This window comes from Podarcis muralis, chromosome 15 (genome assembly GCF_964188315.1).
Source record: "Podarcis muralis chromosome 15, rPodMur119.hap1.1, whole genome shotgun sequence".
Lineage (NCBI taxonomy): Eukaryota > Metazoa > Chordata > Lepidosauria > Squamata > Lacertidae > Podarcis > Podarcis muralis.
Window position 1 is genome coordinate 10,446,667 of NC_135669.1, and position 21,678 is coordinate 10,468,344.

The 21,678-nt window shown below is 47.6% G+C and overlaps 1 protein-coding gene across 1 annotated transcript in view; it reads left to right on the forward strand.

Annotated features, from left to right (window-relative positions):
- Positions 1–4,797: 4,797 nt before the first annotated feature.
- Positions 4,798–21,678, forward strand: part of ZMIZ2 (zinc finger MIZ-type containing 2) — a 110,375-nt gene continuing 93,494 nt past the window's right edge. The window contains exon 1 of the mRNA XM_028708856.2: positions 4,798–5,259. The gene's annotated coding sequence lies outside the window, so the exon portion shown is untranslated. The remainder of the gene's footprint in view (positions 5,260–21,678) is intronic.

Here is a 21,678-nt window from a genome sequence, read left to right on the forward strand (position 1 = left end):
CAACAGTAAAATCAGCAGCAACTAGGCCCCTGACAACCTTCGAAAACCTCCTCCTAACAACAAAGGGAAACGGTAAAGGGACGGTATCCGCAATATACAAAATACTACTCCAAAATCTCGCAAATCCCCTAGACGCAATCAAAAATCAATGGGAGAATGACATAGGCTATGAGATAAACCCCACTCAATGGACCAGAATGTGGTCTAAACCCCCCTTTAAATCCATATCAACGAAAAGAAAAGAACTCACACTGAAACTCACCTACAGGTGGTACCTAACACCAAGGAAACTAGCGCTAATACACCCAGGAACCTCACCAAAATGCTGGAGAGGGTGCACCTCCACAGGCACATACTTCCACATGTGGTGGGAGTGTCCCAAAATCCAACTATTCTGGACAACAGCCATACAAGAAATTTGTAAAATAACTAAGCAAGTAATAGACACCACCCCAGAATTGGCCCTACTAAACATCTTCCAAGACAACAATGCCCATTTACACCACAAAGAACTCATAACCCACCTGCTCTCAGCAGCCAGAAACACCATAACCAGACACTGGAGAGACCTGTCAGGAGTAAGCATGGACCAATGGTATCAAATAGTATGGGAAACAGCCCTACTAGAAAAATTAACTAATAAACTGAAACTGACACGGGGACAAACAGAAGAAGATGCCTTCACCCCGGTATGGCTCCCCTTTATCACACACACAGCCCAACAGGACAATGACAATAATCCACCAACAGCATACAAATCAATATGGCTAACCTGATCCAAAACACCCACCCACCTCACTCACACACGAAAACAAAGATCACCACAGCCAATCACAAGCAAACAATCACACCCTAGGCCAACCCCAACCTCTCTCACCACCAAAGGAACACAAGTGAACAACACAAGCACGCTGACACCAAACTCTACACACATTAAACATAATAGAAACACCGCCACCCAATCCCACCCTTATCCATCTTCCCTCTCTCCACCCCCCTTTCTCTTTTCTCTCCTTTTTTTATTTTTATTTTTATTTTCTTCTCCCCCTAATGCCTCAACAAATGAAACGGATTTGTAAAAATGTTACATGGGGAAAAATATATATGAGGCACTACACTTCTGTAAAACAAGAAAATCCTTAATAAAATATTAAAAAAAAAAAAAAAAAAAAAGTTGTTTATTGCTTTGACATCTCGTGGGAGGGCATTCCACAGGGCGGGTGCCACTACCGAAAAGGCCCTCCACCTGGTTCCCTGCAACCTCACTTCTCACAGTGAGCATGCCTTGGACTGTAATGTTACGCATCTGCAGGGAGCAAGGCCTGCTTGAGATGTAATGCTGTGAACTCTCTCCCTCTTCATGGAAGACTCTCAGTGTATATAGGTGCAAAATATACCATATACCTGTATCTTAAAACACTACAGCCTCTGCCATGGCTGCATTCTCAAATGAAGCACTCCTGGGTAAAGCGCCTGGAACCCCTGGAATTTTGCTACTGCTTAGATAGGGATGCTGGTGGCGCTGTGGGTAAAAGCCTCAGCGCCTAGGGCTTGCCGATCGAAAGGTCGGCGGTTCGAATCCCCGCGGCGGTGTGCGCTCCCGTTGCTCGGTCCCAGCGCCTGCCAACCTAGCAGTTCGAAAGCACCCCCGGGTGCAAGTAGATAAATAGGGACCGCTCTGGCGGGAAGGTAAACGGTGTTTCCGTGTGCGGCTCTGGCTCGCCAGAGCAGCGATGTCATGCTGGCCACGTGACCTGGAGGTGTCTCCGGACAGCGCTGGCCCCAGGCCTCTTAAGTGAGATGGGCGCACAACCCTAGAGTCTGTCAAGACTGGCCCGTATGGGCAGGGATACCTTTACCTTTACCTAGCAGGGATTGGGGTGGCATATAACAAATACATCCAATTTAGCAGTGGCTCTCTGGGTGTCTACCACTTTCATCATCCCGGCCCTGACCACTGGCCAAGCTGGCTTGAGCGGATGGGCACTGGAGTCCAGCAATCATTTGGAGAACCCTGTGTTTGGGAAAAGCTGTCGCAGTATAATCAAAGCCCCTCACATTTTGTAGTGCAAGAATCTGCTGACTGTAGCTGCACAACTGTGTGTGCAGGGGGGCCTCCTGTCACCGGTGTTTGTAGGAAGACCCTCCATGTGCTCTGCGCATGGTGGGGACTGCAGCAAACATATGCTTTTGAAGCTGTTAAGATGTTTGGGGAGCTGGGGTGGAGGAATGAGTCTGCTTGACGTTTTCTGTGTGTTAATAATAATAATAATAATAATATCTATAATAAAATGCATAATCATACTTGGTGGCACAGCTGAGCTGTAAAACAACTGAACAGAACAGCAGCCAAGGAGGCTCTGGATCCTAGCAGGATGCAGTCATTTCACAGGGATGCCGTAACTTGGTCCAAGGAGCGTCCGGTTTGAAGATACCTGATGCAGGAACTGTGTGGAAGCTAAGCCCACCAAGATCCAACCAGTGCTTGGATGGAGACCGTTTGGCAAAAGGAGCCTCTTGTACAGCAACCCGAGTTTCACCATGGTAGCAAATGTGGGATGTTACCCAGACACAAACAGTTCTTCATTCTCAGTGACAAAGCTCTCTGAGTGGCCTTGAGCATGTTGCTATCTTGGAATCTAGCCTACCTCACAGGACTGTGGTTAAGGAGAGGGGACACTGTGGGCTCATGGCCAATGACCTTGGAAGGATGATAAAGCTGTGTTTTCTGAGTGTACAATAAGAAGCCCTTCAGGTTCATTAAATGCTCAGTAATTTTATTTCCCCTATATCCCACTTTTCCACCAAGAAGCGAAAGGAGGCTTCCTGTTTTGTCTTCACAACAAGCTGGTCTGGAAAGAGATGGGTGCCAAAGCCACTGTTGTAAACAAAAACTGCTCCCCTTTCCTTATGGCAGGAGTCAGCAACCTTTTTTAGCCGTGGTCCGGTCCACCGTCCCTCAGACCATATGGGGGGCCGGACTATATTTTGAAGAAAAAATATATGAATGAATTCCTATGCCCCACAAATAACCTAGAGATGCATTTTAAATAAAAGGACACATTCTACTCATGCAAAAACACGCTGATTCCCGGACCACCCACAGGCCGGATTTAGAAGGCAATTGGGCCACATCCGGCTCCTGGGCCTTAGGTTTCCTACCCCTGTCTTATGGGGTCCACAAGAGCCCTTATAGAGTCCTTTGTAGGTTCTCCATAGGTGGGAGAAAATAACAGAGGCCAATCTGTTTTCAGGTTGCGTCCCGCAGCGACCGGGAAGTACCGGAAAGGGTTACTTCTGGGTTTCGCTGCTTGCGCATGCGCAGACGCACAAAATGATGTCACGTACATGCCGTTCGCAACCAGAGGTACCACTGTATACTTTTGAACTGCCCGCCCTGTAGCTCAAGACCACCACTCCATACATCATACATACATCGCAGAAGGGGCGTAGCCCAAGACCACCCCCTTAATATATCAAAGAAGGGGTGGAAATCTGGGTGTGTTGTTTCTTCCTGTCTGCCAGGTGACCTGATTGGATTACCTGGGCATCCTGGCCACTCTTTTGTTAGGATAACTACTCAATACCTAAATCCAGGTCACAGGTCACAGGCTCACCCATATTCATCTTAAATGTGCCCTTAAGACAGGATTTGTGAAAGAGACAATGGGGAGATTTCCCATTTCCTTCGACCTTGCAGAGAAACATTTGAGGTCATCTTGGGAGAGAGAAAATGGTTTCAGGACTTTTCTGTGGGTTTCAGACATGTGGTTTACATATATGTATGTGTTTGCTTGGTGCATTTATGAACATCTATTTTATATATATAAAAGAGACCTTAAAATTCTTATAACACCACCCAGAGTGCTTCCTGGATGAATGGGGATTTCAAACCCAGGTCTCCAACATTCCACCCCTGAACCCACCTGGCTCTGAAAAAGCAATTCTCACAACAACCCCGTAAGGTAGATCAGCAATTATCTCTCAATACGAAGAGATAGCGCACGCCTGGTTGTAAGGGCGCCACTAGCCTCGGAGGCAGGACGTTTCCTGTGTGGCTTTCCCTGTCTCGAGTACGTGTTGCGTACGGGCGGGGATCGGGAGCCGTGGTGTATTCATAGCTGCGGCGAGCTTTGAACCGGGAGTTCCCAGCTCAGCCTCGTCATCGCGGCGGCCTCTCCGCTGGAGGCATGGACGTCCGTCTCATCATCTACCAGGCTGCAGCCTCTCCTCTCCTCAGTGTGTGGGCTTGGGTGGGTGGGGGGAGAGAAAAAGACACACAGAGCCGCCCTCCACGTTACTTCCCCCACCCATCTTTGCAGGGGGGCACCGTGAAACAAAATGCACAGCCACCCGTGCAATTCAGGAAAACAATAAAATGCAAAATGCCACTGAGTTCAAGGACTTAAAACGCGCCTAGGGTTGCAGCTTTTGCACAGAGGGGGCTGGGGGCGATGGAGGCGGAGAGGGAGCCGGCGCTCTTTTGTCTGATCCCTTCCACCACCTTCCCACCCGCGGGAAGACGCGGCTCCCGCTTGCGAGCCTTGCCCGACGGCAGCATCGCCCTCCTCTCGCGCCCCGGGAGGACCCTTCCCCCGGCGCGCGCTCCTTGCAAAACGCAAAGTGCAATGCAAAATGCAAAGCAAGCTCTCCTCTCTCCCTCCCTCCCTCCTCACCATCCTCCTCCTCCTCTCGAACCGGGAGATAGGAGCTCTATTGCTCTAGCCTAAGAGGAGGAGGAGGAGGAGGAGGGCCATGAATATTGATGAGGCTGCCGGGGCTCTATTGTGCAATTGGAGCTGCGAGGTGGAAAGCGCAGGCAGAATGGAGGTGGAGAGCGGCGATGCGCTCGCAGCTTTGTGGCTCCGGCAGTAGCAGCAGCAGCAGCCGAGCCGAGCGAGCCAACAGCAGCAGAAGCCGCCTGCACCGGGGGAGGGAAGAGGAGGAGGAGCGGGGACGGGGGGGGGGCTTTGTTACTTGCACACAATCGCCTCCCATCCAGCCCCCCGCCAGCCACAGCCAAGCGGACGCGATGGAGCAAGGGCAGAGAGATCTGTAGGAGCCACAAGGATCTGCTGAAGACCCACACACTCTCTCTCTCACACACACACCCCAGAAGGGAAGAAGAAGGGAGAGCGGCGGCTCATCCGAGCCCTCCTCCTCCTCCCTCCACGCCAGGAAGAGAGACGAGGAGCCAGGCGAGAAAAAGGCCATTTTAACGTGGCTCAGCTCGGGCAGCCGCAGGCTCCTGCTTCGGAGGTTAGTGGCGGCTGAAGGGGGGTTTTGTGGGGGGGGGGGGAGGCGAGGCAAGGTGGATCTGTTGTGTTTCTGGTTGTGGCTTTTTGTGGGGGGAGGTGGAAGGGGGCATGTTCCCCAGGGGGAGAGGAGAGGTGGTGTGGTGTGTGTGTGAGAGAGCTTTGTATGTTTTTAAACCTCGCCCCCCCCCCCAATTGCTATTTCACTGAGAAATATCTCCCCCTCTTGTTCGTATTTGCTGGGCGCTCCTGGATTTCCCTGTTGTTTTTTCCATGTTGGCAACTGGGAGGGTTTGGTGGTGGGCAGGAAAAGAAGAGGCGGAGAGAGGGGTGGGTGGGTGAGGTGGGGACCCTACCCAGATATTGGGGGCACCCACCTCACCCAGGCTGCCATATTTTTTTGTTGTTGTTCTGCAAACAATTATAATATATATATATTATAATTATTTGCTAAAGTGTGCCAGAGAGAGAGAAAGTGAGTTTCTATGGCAACAGAAACTGATGCCATGGGGAGATGTGGGCACGATGTGGCACCTGCTATGGGAGATGTGGGCACCTGGGGAGGGGGGGGTGTTGTGAGGCTGAGCGGGGTTGTTGTGAAGAGCACCTGCTGCCTGGCCAGCTGTGCTGTGGAGGTGAGGGTAAAATCACTTGGTGTTCCTGCGGGCAGGGATGCCATTCCCTGGGCATTCAGGCTGAGAATGAGGTGGCCCTGCAACGCTGTTGTTGGTTTTTTAAAAGGGGAGATACTTTGGTACTTGAGAAGGATATCTCTTCCACCGATAAGCAAATCTTGTGCATGGCTGTTAGAGGACATCTTAAATGCCAAGGCCCCTGTTCAAATGCCGCCCTATAGTTTGTGTCTGAAAAACCCTACTCCAAAGGGAGAGCGTGAGAAGATCAGGTACTGCAGAGAGCTTGGAAGCTGCTTCATCTAGCGACTTTAGTTCTTAAGTAATGTAGCTGACTGATCTTGTGGAAGTCTCATGCACGGTTTCAGTCATCTGTGGTGGGTGCAAGGCCAGCGGGGCTTTTCAAAGCCAGAAACTTAGGAAGCGTGGGTGTCAGCTGTAGATTTCCCCACATCTTCGCCCCTTTTGAGGTGCTCCACTTGCATGAGTCCAAAGTAGAGAACAGGACGGTGTCAGGCTGCTAGGATATTCACACAGTACAATCTGTTCTTCTCTAGAGCTGGATGGTATTTTTATATCCCATTAAGCAAAAAAACAACAAAAAAGAAGTTTATTGTTCTGCCTTTTGATTGCAACACAAGTTTGAGATTCCACCGTTCTCCTGTTTTGTGCACCGATCATGGTCTGTTGGCAAGTAGGGGTAGGTCTCCAGCTGTCTGCTGACACTGCTCTTGGTTTCTGGTAATTTTTTTTTTAAAAAAATTATCTTATTGCTCTGGGCGGATGAATGTAGCAAGGTGGGGGGTGGGGAGAGCATCCTCTTTTCCCGGTTGCTGGTTGCTCAACTCATCTTGCGCTTCTGACTTTTCTAGACACTGCTAATCTGTCTGGGCCAGAGCATTTCCCAGGTTTACCTGAATTTGGGGTTTATTGGATCAGTGTAAAGCCAGCAAGCATCAGCGTCCAGGCAAGGAACCTCCCAGACTGTCAAGGGGCCTTTTATTTGATCTGTTAATCCTGTGATCGTATACACACTAACCTGGGAGTAAACCCTATTGAATCCAGCGGGATTTATATCTGAGTGGACATGCCTAGGGTTGTATAGTAAAACATGTCATAAATACCCTTGGCGAAACATCCTAAGTGGCCGACAACCAAAGCGGGCAGGGGAGAGAAACTTTATTCCAAACAAATAAAGAAAGAAACGAAACCAAATGAATGAAAGAATAACAAAATGAAACTGGGCAGGGCCAAGAGAGACAGAGAGGAGGGTTGGATGTAGTCGATATCTGGCCAGGTCATGAAACATTATCATTTGGATCTAGGCCAGGGGAATCCGTTCAGGATTGTCCACACTAGGGCTAGCCAATGTGGTTCCTTCCAGATGTTGGATTGCAACTTTCATCAGTCCCAGCCCGCCTGGTCAGGGCTGGTGGCAGTTGTACAAGAGCCAGTGGTGTGCAATGAAATTTTTCAGTTAGGGCCAGAGGCACCAACTTGCAAGGGCAATTGGTGGGGCGATGTTGCGCACGTGACATCATGCATGTGAGCATTGCGCCTCCTTCCCTAAGCTGGGCCGAAGCTTTGCAGGCTTTGGGAAGGAGGCATCAAGGAACATTCAGGAGACTAGGCTAGTCCCCTAGTCCACTGACCACACACCGCTGAGGAAAAGACCTGGAATGTGCCACATTGGTTCTCCATAACATACCCTGACTAGCTACAGGTCTTCAGAGCTTCAGGCAAAGGTCTTTCACAGCCTTACGTGGAGCACTTGAGACCATTTGCAAGTAAAGCAGCAGCTGTTCTCTGCAAGGGAACCAGGGCAGAGAATCTTTGCAGTCTGAGTGCCACAAACAGAAAGGCCCTGTCTTGTGCACCTCGGGCACAATAATGGGGCATCAGGCAGAACCTCTTGCCAATGTGAGGTGCAGCCTCCCCCTTTTCTGTCTGGTTGAGGAGCCGTAGGAGGGAGGGCATGCCCGTCCTCGCAGTCAGTAGCTTGAGTCTATAAATACATATTAAGCACTAAGATTTCATGAATGAACCAGAATAATCACAGAGCCAGGAATACTCAGCAGGAGTTTGGCTGGTTTGGTTGGTTCTGCAAAGCTCGTCTTGCCTGTCTCCTTTCCTTCTCTTGGGTGTATTGTTTTTCTTTTACCATGTTACTTGTAGGATATGGCGATGTTTGGGCACCTGCAAGAGGGAGAATTTGCGGGAGGGCAGAGACCATGTGATCTGCTCCCTTTTCCCTTGGTTGCTTTTTCACTGTGCTAGACGGAGAAGGGTTGGGTTTGCAGGGTCTTTTTGCTCATGCACAATCCTTGCATAAACTCTCTAGCTTTGTATTCGGTTAAGAGCCCTGGCGCATTGGTTTCCATCACTGTTGCTGCAGCTGATGAGACAGTGATGAAGTGGCTTTTAAGCTGCTGCCTTAGACTAAGGTTATTCCATTGCTCCCAGGGTTGTTTACTCTGACTGGCAGTGGTCAAAGTAGATCTTGGAAAGCAGCCTTTCCCAGCTCTTCTACCTGAGAACCTTTTAACTGGGGTTACTGGGAACTTGGGACGCGGGTGGCGCTGTGGGTTAAAGCCTCAGCGCCTAGGACTTGCCGATCGAAAGGTCAGCGGTTCGAATCCCTGCGGCGGGGTGCGCTCCCGTCGCTCGGTCCCAGCGCCTGCCAACCTAGCAGTTTGAAAGCACCTCCGGGTGCAAGTAGATAAATAGGGACCGCTTACCAGCGGGAAGGTAAAAGGCGTTCCGTGTGCTGCACTGGCTCGCCATATGCAGCTTGTCACGCTGGCCACGTGACCCGGAAGTGTCTCCGGACAGCGCTGGCCCCCGGCCTATAGAGTGAGTTGAGCGCACAACCCTAGAGTCTGTCAAGACTGGCCCGTACGGGCAGGGGTACCTTTACCTTTACCTTTACTGGGAACTTGCTCCTGGAAACCTATGCATGATAGACATGTGGTTGTGAAGTGAGCATGGGATAATGCTGCGCCGGATGCCCGACTCCGGCTCGTGTTTGGGTCTGTGTATCACACATTTCAGCCCAAAGCCCAATCTACAGTTGCCTCTACCAGCTCAGACCTTGCCACTGTATTCCGGTGCTGAGAGTTGCTGGCTACCTTCTGCTCCCTGCACAGAGCTACAATTCCCAGAGTTCCCTGGGAAGGGGGATTTATTCTTCAACCGCTCTGGGAACAGTAGCTCTGTAAGGGGAATAGGGCTTTCCTAACAACTCTCAGCACCTGTAACAACCTACCATTCGCAGTCTCATTTGGGGGCACCCGGGATATAAAGCGGTTTGATCCCGCTTTATACGCATAGTGCGGATGAGGCCTTAGAACGGTCTGATTGATCCATGCACAGAGACGACTTGTTTCTCATCACACACGTGGCATGCAGCTGTAAGGATAAACACTTTTCATGAAAAGGGTGTGATGTTCTCAGGCTTTGAGTGAGTGCATTGCTGGGCACTATCGCCCACACAAGAGAGGGAAGGTGTCAGCAGATATGGGAAACTCCAAGGTTTATAAAAGTACAACAAAAAAAAGAACCTTTAGAAGAAAAACTCCCTAAAAGTGGGGGGGGGAGGGGGAGTAGCACCACTCTCTCACAGCTGTGAGTGTCAGAAAGGTAATAATGAGCCAATCCTTGACCCTGAGTTCCTTCTCTGAAGGACCTTCTCAGAGTGTCCTCTGAGGGAGATGTGGAAGGTGGCAATGCAAGAAATAGCAGGCCTTTTATTTGGAGCCCCCCCCCCCCACTTAAGAAATGTTCTTCTCAGGGAGGCCCATCATTTGCTGCTTTTAGGCACCAGGCAAAAGCAATCCGTTTCAGCCAAGCATTTGGCCTTTAATTTGGAGAGTTTGGGGTATTCTGGCCTTCTTTAATGGGTGGGATGTGCTAGACTGCGTTCTGTGCATATGAATGATCTTAGCTTTTATTTTTTTTTAGGTTTACATTGGTTTTAATTTTGCTAATTATATTGTAAGTTACTTTGAGTTGTGTGTGTGTGTGTGTGTGTCTACTAATAAGTACAGTTAATAATAATAATAATTTCCAGGGACATTTGGTATGATTAGAAACCAAAGCAGGTCAAAACCAGTCAGGAACACTTAAGTTCTGAGGAGACAGTCCAAAAGCGAACGAGTTGATAAATATTACAGGATTTGTTAATCCTATAATGACTTGCACACGCAGAATTAGTTTCTTGGGTTTTGATGAGTAAGACTACAGTATCAGCATCCGTCTCTTTGAGCAGCCAAATCCCACCCATTGTACTCCTGCAGACGCTCCAGGATTGTAACTCAATATGATAACTCAAAACAACTTTCAATAGCTGATAGCTATACTTAGAGCTCATAGACACGGTCAGCTAATGTTATCAGTAAACATTATTTGTTATTTATTCGATTTATACCGTGTGTTTTCCTCCCTAAGGAGCTGGGTAGACCCAGTAACGATAAAACATTACAAAAACAGTTAAAAACCCATTCTAGAAACTGTTTAGAAACATTGCCCCGGAATACTATCTTTCAGCCACCAGTTGCCTGGATAAACTGGAATGCTTTTAAATTTCTTCTAAAAGTCAGCAACGAGGGAGATGGACGCACCTCACTCAGAAGAGCTTTCCAGAAACGGAATCACCCCTGGAAAGGACTTGTCCCGGGTCAACGCCAACCAGGCAGCGCCCAGTGGCAGCAGCACCAACAAGATTTCACCCGCTGGTAATAGGGTCAGTGTCAAGAAGCTTAAGGATGACCAAGGCAAGTTTTAGGTACTTGGGGCTCAAGACATTTCGGGCAGTGCCAGCAACTTGAATTTGGCCTGGTTATGTGCTTGCAGGACCCTTCTCCCTTTGCCCCTTACCTTTCCTGTTCCCGGTGTTCGAAATTCGCCAGGCGCATTCTGCACCTGGCATTTGATCATTTGTGGCCAGTGGAAGATGCCTGGGTGCCAGGATGGCGCCTGACATCTTCACCATCTGGGATCATTGGATCAGGACTGTTTTCACACACCAAAACCCCGTCTTGTAGAATTCTATCAGTTATATTTTATCTGCACAATCAGAATGAATTTCTGGGAGCCAGTTGCTTTTTCTGTGCAGCCTAAGCAGGAGCAGTCACCATTAAGAAACAGAGGTCAGAATAGGCCAATATATATGTGAACAGTCCCTGTATCAAGGGACTTTTCTTTAAGTTTCCAAAGCTCAACCTATCTCAAGCTTGTCATCCAAACTAGATCAATCACAGTCAGTCCATCGTTTGAAAAATAAGACTTTAGAGCCGTCTTATCCAAAAATGGCTACTAGATCTTCCGTTTTGGCGACTGCAACCTTGGTTTAAGGAGCCATTTGGCACCTAGCTTATATACCTGAGTTTCTAACACGGAAGGATGGGGTGTGGCATTCAGTAGCCTTGTTGTAGTAGAACCACCAAGGTCCAAAATAGTGGCTGGGATCGTTCTGGAGCCTCATGGGTAATGATGACTCAGATTTCTTGCTTGCCCACCACAATCGAGATAGCAGAATACCTTGCTTGTATGCATGGTCAAATCTATGTCTGAATGACTGTAGATGGGGGATTCTAACACACAGCTTAAAACTTTCCAAAGACAACCTGTCAGTACCCTGGGAGTGCAGAAGAAGTGACACTGAGTCTAGGCCAGGGGTAGGCAACCTAAGGCCCAGGGGCTGGATGCGGCCCAATCGCCTTCTAAATCCGGCCCACGGACAGTCCAGGAATCGGCATGTTTTTACATGAGTAGAATGTGTCCTTTTATTTAAAATGCATCTATGGGTTATTTGTGGGGCCTGCCTGGTGTTTTTACATGAGTAGAATGTGTGCTTTTTTTTCATGGGTAGTATGTGGAGAGCCAGTGTGGTGTAGTGGTTAAGAGTGGTGGACTCGTAATCTGGTGAACCGGGTTCGCATCTCCGCTCCTCCACATGCAGCTGCTGGGTGCCCTTGGGCCAGTCACACTTCTCTGAAGTCTCTCAGCCCCACTCACCTCACAGAGGGAGGAAGGGAAAGGAGAATGTTAGCTGCTTTGAGACTCCTTTGGGTTGTGATAAAGCAGGATATCAAATCCAAACTCCTCCCCCTCCTCTTCTTCTTCTTCTTTGTGGGGCATAGGAATTTGTTCATTCCCCCCCCCCAAAAAAAAATATAGTCCGGCCCACGACATGGTCTGAGGGACGGTGGACCAGCCCACGGCTTTAAAAGGTTGCTGACCCCTGGTCTAGGCTTTAAAACCTTGATATATGGCAACTCAATGGAAAAAGCTCAACAGAACAAAAAAAGCTCAACAATTTTGGGGTCTTCGTAAAAAAGCACAACAACTTTGCGGGTGTCAGGAATTCTGCAGTGTAGGGCAGGGATGCCCAAACTTTTTTCAAAGAGGGCCAGATTTGATGAAGTGAACTTGCATGAGGGCGACCAAAGTTACTGAGCTTTTTTTAGGGTTTTACCCCGGGACATATACTGCCACGGGGCCTGGATTAAATCGACCGGTGGGCTGGATTTGGCCCCCAAAATGGACTTTGGACATGCCTGGTGTAGGGCAACCCCTACACTGAGGCCGATAAGCAGTTATCACATACCAGACTTGGTGCACTCGTACAAATATTCTTGCAGTTTAATTTGCTGGCGTTAAAAAACTATTTGGAGCTGGAAATCCATATTTTCTGCACATCAGCCCAGGATCTACCAGTAGACCCTGACTAAGCTCTGCTTTAGAAGGTCCGTGGCTCAGTGGTAGATCATCTGCTTTGCATGCAGACAGTCCCAGGTTCAATCCCTGGCATCTCCAAGTTGGGTTGAACTGGGTAAATGGTAGGTGGAGTGTATGAAATGGCAGCTGTCTTTGTTTTTGTTTATAGTGTCTGCTAGGTCTCATCCACGTTTCCATCAGCGCCATGCTTTCCAGGCACAGGTCAGCGCTTTAAAACACCATGTCTGAGGTGGTTGTTGTTGTTGTTGGGTTTTTCCAGACTCGGCTCCTTCCCTGGGAAAACCCACATTTTACAGGAGAACCAGAGCAAATGGCAATCCATGAAATCACCAGTTGCCATCATTTCCAATTCAGCGGTAAAACACTGGTTTTCCCGGGGAAAGCATTGGAACCAAAACAGAACCGAACAAAACAAAACACCGCTTGGATATGGAGCTTTGAAGCGCGGATTTTGTGCCTAGAAACTCTGCACAAAATGCAGTCTGGATGAGCTCCCAGTAAGGAATGTAAGACTTCCGTAAGAGCTGGTTGATATGAGCTGACTGAAATTTGCTCCAGGCATTTTGCTCGGAGCCAAAATAAGACAGATTTTTTATTTGTAGCCAGAGCTTTTTTATAGCCAGAACTCACTGGAACTTACTTCCGGCACCTCTTTTTCTAGAAAAACAGCACTGGTTGTAGCTGATCAGATTTACTGTTTTCAGGACAAAAGGCAGTGAGGGTAGCCACTATAAATAATACTACAAATAGTTAACTTTTAGCCAAGAAATTGGAGGGAGGTTGAGTTTTCTTATGGCTTTTACAGATGCTGAGCTGGTTCAGATGTCATGACAAACCATGGTTTGTTATCATGATGAAAAGAAGCTGCAGTCAGCCTTGGGCTTGTGCCCTTGTTTCTTCTCTTCCTGTGATACAGCCGTGAAGAGGAGACTGGAAATGTTCACTTCTGATTTCTTTCGTTCTTGGTTGACAATTTATGTGAGCCTACAATTGTTTGTGTGAAGCATACCCGAATCAAACCACGGATTATGAAGTTGGCTAGTTTCAACAAACTGTACTTAAGATTAACCGCTGTTTAAGGTCCAGGCGTAACGGTAGACTACAGTTAATCAAAACCAGAAGTACAGTGGTACCTCGGATTAAGAACTTAATTCGTTCTGGAGGTCCGTTCTTAACCTGAAACTGTTCTTAACCTGAGGTACCACTTTAGCTAATGGGGCCTCCTGCTGCCCCCACACCGCTGCTGCATGATTTCTGCTCTCATCCTGAAGCAAAGTTCTTAACCCGAGGTACTATTTCTGGGTTAGCGGAGTCTGTAACCTGAAGTGTCTGTAACCTGAGGTACCACTGTAAAAGTTTTATCTCATGACTGTGCTGAAGAAGGCAATGAGTACATAAGCTAGAGGCTCACCGCAGCCCATTCCTGTAACAATAAACCATGGTTTATCATGACATCTGATCTGGTAAAACAAAATGAAGGAATACTACACATAAATATATATCTGGAATATATATCTAGTTTTTACTCCTCAGTAACCTTGGTTCCCGAACGGCTTAGTTGTCAAAACAAATCGGCTCCTGAGTGCCGTAAACCCAGAAGTAAGTATTCCAGTTTGCGCATGTTTTTTGGAAGATGAACGTCCGACACGGCTTCCACTTGAGTGCAGGAAGCTCCTGCAGCCAATCGGAAGCTGCACCTTGGTTTTTGAATGGTTTTGGGAGTCAAACGGACTCCCGGAACGGATTAAGTTCGAGAACCAAGGTGCCACTGTATTCTTTTGAAATAGTTTTATGGAATCTAATTCATGAAGTTTACCTAAGAGCAGTAGAGAAATGTTTTATGTAAAATAAATACTAATAAGTTTACAGTGTAGTTCTTATCTTCCTGTAGCCCTTAACTCACAAGCATGATCCTAAGCATGTTTACTCAGAAATAATAACCACCAAATTTACTTCCTAATAAGTATACTTGGGATTGCAGCCTCGATTATGTTTCTCAGAACCCATGTGAATAGGGAACTGGGAACCAGGGAACAAAAATAGTCCTGATTGTAGTAAATCTGGAGATAAATATGCAAACAGCACAAGGCACTAAGCCAGTTTGGTTAAAATTTAGTGGAATTGCCTGTTGGAGGGCTTGATATTCAGTCTCCTGGAACAAAGTTTTTCAGGTTTTAGAGCCAAATTAAACAACCCGCAACCTTTACGTGATGCATCTGCATGTGGGGCTGTACCAATACAGTCTATAGCAGAGAGGTCAAATATTTGAATGCTCTCAGCCCCGTAGAAGGCTAGCCGCCTCTCTAAAATGCTAGTTTTGCAATGCATAGCAGAGGGAGGGAAGTATGCAAACATTTGATTGCTGCTCTGCTGCCCATAGTTTGCTGATGATGTAGCAATAGCATGGTGTTTACAGCATGGAAGAGGAATCTGTGGCTGTACTTGGGCTCCAGCTGTCATCAGCCAGCGTACCCAGTGGTCAGAGACGATGGGAGCTGTAAGCCTAGCAACATCTGGAAGGCGAAAGTTCCCCCATCACTGATTTACAGGATACCTCCTATCTGGCTCCCCCCCCCTTCTTGTTTGGAGTGCTTTGAAATAGTTAAATAGGCAGAGAAGCAGGAAACAGGATTGCCAAGTGACCAGAGTATAATGGCCTCTTTTCTGTGACTGTTAAGGGCAGCTTGGTCTTCAGGAATCTTTTTGCAGCAAGGAAATAAGTTTGATGACCCTCCAGATGTTGTGAAACAGGCATAGGCAAACTCGGCCCTCCAGATGTTTTGGGACTACAATTCCCATCATCCCTGACCACTGGTCCTGTCAGCTAGGGATGATGGGAGTTGTAGTCCCAAAACATCTGGAGGGCCAAGTTTGCCTATGCCTGTTGTGGAACTTTCATCATCCCTGACCATTGGTGATGTTGTCTGTGACTAATGAGACTGCAGCATCTGGAGGGCCAAGGTTTCCCCATCTCCCACCCCACAGCCATGAAATATTTTCTTCTGTTTCATATGAGAACCCCTCAACCACTAGGCCTAGTTGAGAACATATAATTCTGAAAATCAGTTTACTATGTCTCAAGCTGTTATTACTGTTTGCGAACAGATGACTTAAATGTTCAAAATCACTGTGGTGAAATTGAGGTTTGGCTTTGAATTTATGTCAATTCCACTTTAAAATATCTACAGTCTACATTATTGGTGTTGCTCAAGGCATTTAATATGTAAAGAATGTGCCTCTTTGACAATTTCAGGAGGTTGTTTGCTTCTTCACATTACTGAGCTTTCTCCTTACTGACTTCTATGCCTGGAACTGCCTCCCAGAATTGCCTCTGTGATACCAGCTCCTCATAATTCCTTTAATTTCTTCCTCAAGTCCACCTTTTCCATTAAGCCAGGGATGGGAACCTCTGGCCTTTGGGTGCTGTTGGACTACAACTTTTCTGTGGTGGCTCCCCGATTGTGGAATGCTCTCCCCAGAGAGACTTGCCAGGCACTATCATTATATGCATTTAGACGCCAGGCAAAAACATTCCTCTTTTTTCCAGGCCTATGGCTATTAAATAATCAACGGCCTGTGAAAGTGTGGGGGAGAGACTGTTATTATGATTATTATTTTACTATTAGGCTGTCTGTCAGTATGTTTTTTACTATGTTTTTATTACATTTTTATCGCTGATGTTTTGGAATATGTTTCTCATGCTATAACACTGCCTGACCTCTGAGATCTTTTGATAAAGAGCAGTAGACAAACAAACAAATAACACAACTTCTATCCAGGCATATGCCGCCATACTAATATTCATACCCTCCAACATTTCTCCGATGAAAATAGGGATGTTCTATAGCATAATCATAATAATAACCATAAAATATCTGGCCGGGTTGCCCCAGCAACTTTGGGCAGCTTCCAACATATAGAAAAACATAATAAAACATCAAACATTAAAAAACTTCTTAAGGTTGTATCATTACTTATCTCCTTAGCTCAGGGGTTGCAGAACTCCATACACTCCAACATTTCTCTGATGAAAATAGGGACATTCCAAAGAAAAGTGGGACATTCTGGGATTAAATCAGAAACCGGGACGGCTTCTCTGAATCTGGGACTGTCCCTGGAAAATAGGGACACTTGGAGGGTCTGAACGTTGTATTTGTTTTTCAGACCCTTTTTGCCTGTGGTTCCACCAGGGGTAAAAAGAAGAGCATGTGAATTGCTGCCACTGTCAATCTTTATTATTATTTAAATGGCTTCTGTGTGTTTAATTGATAGACAGGCTTTTCCTGGCAAGGAGCTAGACACCATCGCCTGCTAATTTCTGTAAACCTGACAGGTGCTAGAGGCACAGTTACAGGAACCTGGCTGAAAAGTTGGCAACCCCTCTGCAGCCCTGCCCAGTGAGAGTCTGACAGCCTTAAGCCAGCGTGTATTAAAACGAGTGTCGAGAGGATTACTTTTTCTTCTCTGTTTTCCTTTCCTCATCACGCTTTTCAACATACCCTCTGTAGGTGCAGCCCGATTCTAAGTGATGTTGGAGATTGTGAGTGTTAAGAACTGGGAGGTGGTAGCTATTGCAGATTAATTAGTCGAAACACGCAGGCCCATTTTCAAACAAATTGCTTTATTGGCACAGAGCTAATTTTATGATTCAATAACATGCATTGCTCCAAATTACCTGGCTAAGGGTATGGACAAGTGCACTGGCAGAGCCAATCCAGAACTCATGCACCCAGTGTTCGAAATTAGCAAGGCTTTCACTGCCCATGGCAGACCTTCATGTAACTTGGCCTTAAGCCGTTACAGTGGTACCCCGCAAGACGAACGCCTCGGAAGACGAAAAACTCGCTAGACGAAGGAGTTTTTCGTTTTCTTAGCCGCTTCGCAAGGTGCATTTCCCTATGGGCTTGCTTCGCAAAACGAAGCTTGCCCCGCAAGCTCCGGGGACCTCTTTTGAAGCAAGGGGCGGCGGGGAGAAGATCGCTTCTCCCCGTTGCCAGCCCCGCAATCTCCGGGGACAGAGGGGAAGGCGCGCAAGCGATTCTCCCCGCTGCCCCTTCCCTTGCTTTAAAACAGGTCCGGGGACAGAGGGGAAGGCGCGCGGTGCTTCCCCTCTGTCCCCGGACAGTCTCCATAGGAACGCATTGATTGATTTTCAGTGCATTCCTATGGGAAACCGTGCTTCGCAAGACGAAAAACTCGCAAGAAGAAAAAACTTGCGGAATGAATTAATTTCGTCTTGCGAGGCACCACTGTATATTCTTTAAAAGCCATGACCAACACTTTGAATTGGGCCTGAGGCATATTTGCAGTCAGTGTAGCTGATGCAGAATTGGTATCAAATTGGTATAAAACGGCCTTCTGTAAAGGTAAGTCCTGGCTAACTAACTTTTTAGAGCGCTTTCTTGGTGAATGATGCAGTAGGCAGAGTGTACAGCACTTTGACTTTCAGAAAGTTCTTGATACGGTCCTTTGCCAAGAGTAAGCTTGACATGGACAATTTGCAAATGATATTATTTCTTCTTCTTCTTCTGGAAACCATTAACACAGAAACAAGTGCTAAACTTCTGCTCGGTCCCACTAGGTTTCCAGAAGTGGCTTTTACTTTGTGGGAAAGGTAACATGAAGTGCAAAGAAAAGTTAAGGGAAAATGTTGGGGAGACAGAATAAAGTGCTGTCCGTATGCAGTCCTGTTTCTGTTAGGTAGAAGGTAGCGGCATTGGAAATTTTAATGTGGCGTCTGTGACCTTGCCGATCAGACAGACTCTTGCGAGGGATCCAAGGAACATCACAGCAGAGATGAAACAAGGTTAGATCCATCTCCCGTGACAACAGAAGGCCTGCGTGGGTGAAGGCTACCTGTATCTCATTCACAGAATGCTGCAGTCATATTGAAGCTCCTTTTTTCCAGAATGCCATGGCCCCATAGAACATCAGACTCGATGATGCCCTGGATATTTTATTTGGCACCCAGCACCTTTTCCTAGGGACACGGGTGGCACTGTGGGTTAAACCACAGAGCCTAGGGCTTGCCGACCAGAAGGTCGGCGGTTCGAATCCCCACGACGGGGTGAGCTCCCATTGCTCGGTCTCTGCTCCTGCCAACCTAGCAGTTCGAAAGCACGTCAAAGTGCAAGTAGATAAATAGGTACTGCTCAGGCGGGAAGGTAAACGGCGTTTCCGTGTGCTGCTGTGGTTTGCCAGAAGCGGCTTAGTCATGCTGGCCACATGACCCGGAAGCTGTACACCAGCTCCCTCGGCCAATAAAGCAAGATGAGCACCGCAACCCCAGAGTCGGTCACGACTGGACCTAATGGTCAGGGGTCCCTTTACCTTAGGACTGGGGAGACCCACATTCTAATCCCGGCTCGGCCATGAAATTCATCGGGGGACCCTGCCCCAGTCACCAGCTCTCAGCCTAACCTACCTCACAGGGTTGCTGTCAGGACAAAATGTGGGTTGCAGGGGGGTGGATCATGTACCCGAACCCCTTGGAGGAAGAATGCAATTCCATAATAATTTTATTGATCCATGGGGCATATCAGGTTAAATATTAAGGTCTGCTTGCGTTTATTAAGACCATTAAACTTGTCCCATGGAAGCCAAGTGGCTCTGCACTCTAGGCTATTTTTGCTTCTGGGAACACAGCTGTGGTTGTCCCTTTTCTGCACATCCAACACAGGGTGTGGTGCCGTCGTTCCCACTGCCCCGTTCCCACTGCCCCGAGGAGATTGCCAGTTGCGTTAGTGGTGAAATAGTTCACTAGGTAACTAGGTTAAGTACTGAGTCATCCGCCCACTCGCTTATATAATGCAGTAAGGGCTTTTAAAAACAGGTGTCTCTAAAGGTCAGGTGCTCTAAAGCAGGAACGTGGAGGTGTGCAGTTTTCGAGAGTGGGGCTTTCAACAACTGAAGAGGGAGGGTGGAGGAGGGAGGGAGCACAGAAAAACAACAACACATTTTCATATTTTTTTTGGCAGTGCACCTTTGCTTTTGCGCTGTGCCCAGTATTGTGCTATTGGGTGGCAAAGCATAGCTGGTATTAACTTTTCCACCTAGCAATCTAGCTCTGTTTGCTCAGTGCAAACCAGGCAGCCTGTCACTCAAAGTCCTGGAAGCAAAAACCGAGGCCAAAAAAACAAGCTGGTGCCCTGTAGGGTATCAAACAGATGCCTGGCATTGGTGGGTCGGGTGACTGACGTGGCAGTGTTTTGTTTTTCAAAAGGGCACCCCACACAGCTTGGGTTGAAAGAGGGACTATGGCACGTAGCCCAGGAGAGGAAGGAGTCGCACTATGTCCCACAGTATAATCTCCAAGATAAGCTTTTTGCGTGTGTGTGCTTTATATTCAAATGTTGTCATTATTTATTATATTTATGGGGCGGTTTATAACATGGTTAAAAATACAAGCTACAACATACAGACCTCCCCCAACACACACACACACACACACACACTCTGAAAGGCAATTAAAGCCTTAAATTTATTATTTATACCCCGCCCATCTGGCTGGGTTTCCCCAGCCACTCTGGGCGGCTTCCTACAGAATATTAAAATACAATAGTCTATTAATAGTCTTCTAAAAGTCTGGTAGTTGTTTTTCTCTTTGACATCTGGTAGGAGGGCATTCCACAGGGCGGGCGCCACTACCGAGAAGGCCTTCTGCCTGGTTCCCTGTAACTTGGCTTCTCGCAGCGAGGGAACCGCCAGAAGGCCCTCGGCACTGGACCTCAGCGTCCGGGCAGAACGATGGGGGTGGAGACGCTCCTTCAGGTATATATATTGGAGGCCACCACTGAGAAGGCCCTTTGCCACCAACTGCCTCATTGCATTATGCAGAGAAACATGGGAATGTGTTTGTTAGCAACACTTTTGATTTGGCATTCCGTCTGAACTGAGCCATAGTTTGCTTTTGCTTAAAGGTGATTGATAGCATGGCTAGTTTATAAACGGTGGTTGTCTTTCTTTAGAGCAGCTTCTGTGTTACCTACACAAGAAGTTTGTGTTTGGTGGCCGATGGTGCTGCTTCTTTCTTTGCCAATGCACTTTGAAGGTTTTACGGTTTGATTTGCCCTGCTGCTCCCGTTTTTTTAAATTTTCAGCTTTCTATGCTTGTCCTGATGTAGGGTTCAGCTTGGAAGGAGCATACTGCTGTAGCCAATAGAATGGGTTGGGGTGTGTGCTTGTGTGTGTCGTTCCCCTGACAGTTCATCAGGTTTGAAAAGGTGTCCACAGGCCTGAGAAAAAGTCAGTGACCTTTGATATAGATTCTGTTTAGCCACTTGTAAGATCCCATTGCTTCCATTGGCTCGTGTCTTAAGGAAATGGATTCAGTCATGGGAAAGTCCACCGTTGGTGGAAAAGGCCAGTGTTGTGATGACTCTCTCAGGTCCTAGGTGACCTGCCCAGGGGCTTTAAAAAAAGGTGTATCATCAGTATAAATTGTTTATGACAGAGGGTTGATGTATTTGTCCAGGTATTGTTCCTCAAGGTGATAGCTGGGAGTGTCTGCTGACTAGCAAGGAACCATTTTGTATCCTCAAGCACTCCATTGCTAAGAGTGGCCTCTTCAAATGTCTATTCGCTGACCTGGGATTGTGTGGCCACAGCACAAAAACAGTGAGCATTGTTTTGAAGGGGCTGTAGCTCATTCATAGAGTACATCATTTGCACGCAGAAGGTCCTGGGTTCAACCCCTGGCATCTTCACATAGGACTGGGAAAGATCCCGGAGAGCCTCTGCCAGTCAGTGTAGGCAGTACTGAGTTAGATGGACCAGTGGTCTGACTTGGTAGTATAGAACAACTTCCTGGAGTGGCGTTGTTTTTGGGCCATTTTTTCCTGGATTTAACCTATAAAGCCTTACGTGGTTTGAGACTTCAATATCTCAGGAGTTGCCTTTCCCCAGAGGAGCCTATTTGTACCCTAGGACAGTGGTTTTCAACCTTTTTGAGTCCATGGCAACCATGTTCTTTCTGTGGCTCCCCTTTGGGAGCCACTAACACTGGGGTTCTGTTACAGGATTTGCATAAGTGGGGATTCCCCCGGTGCAACCCC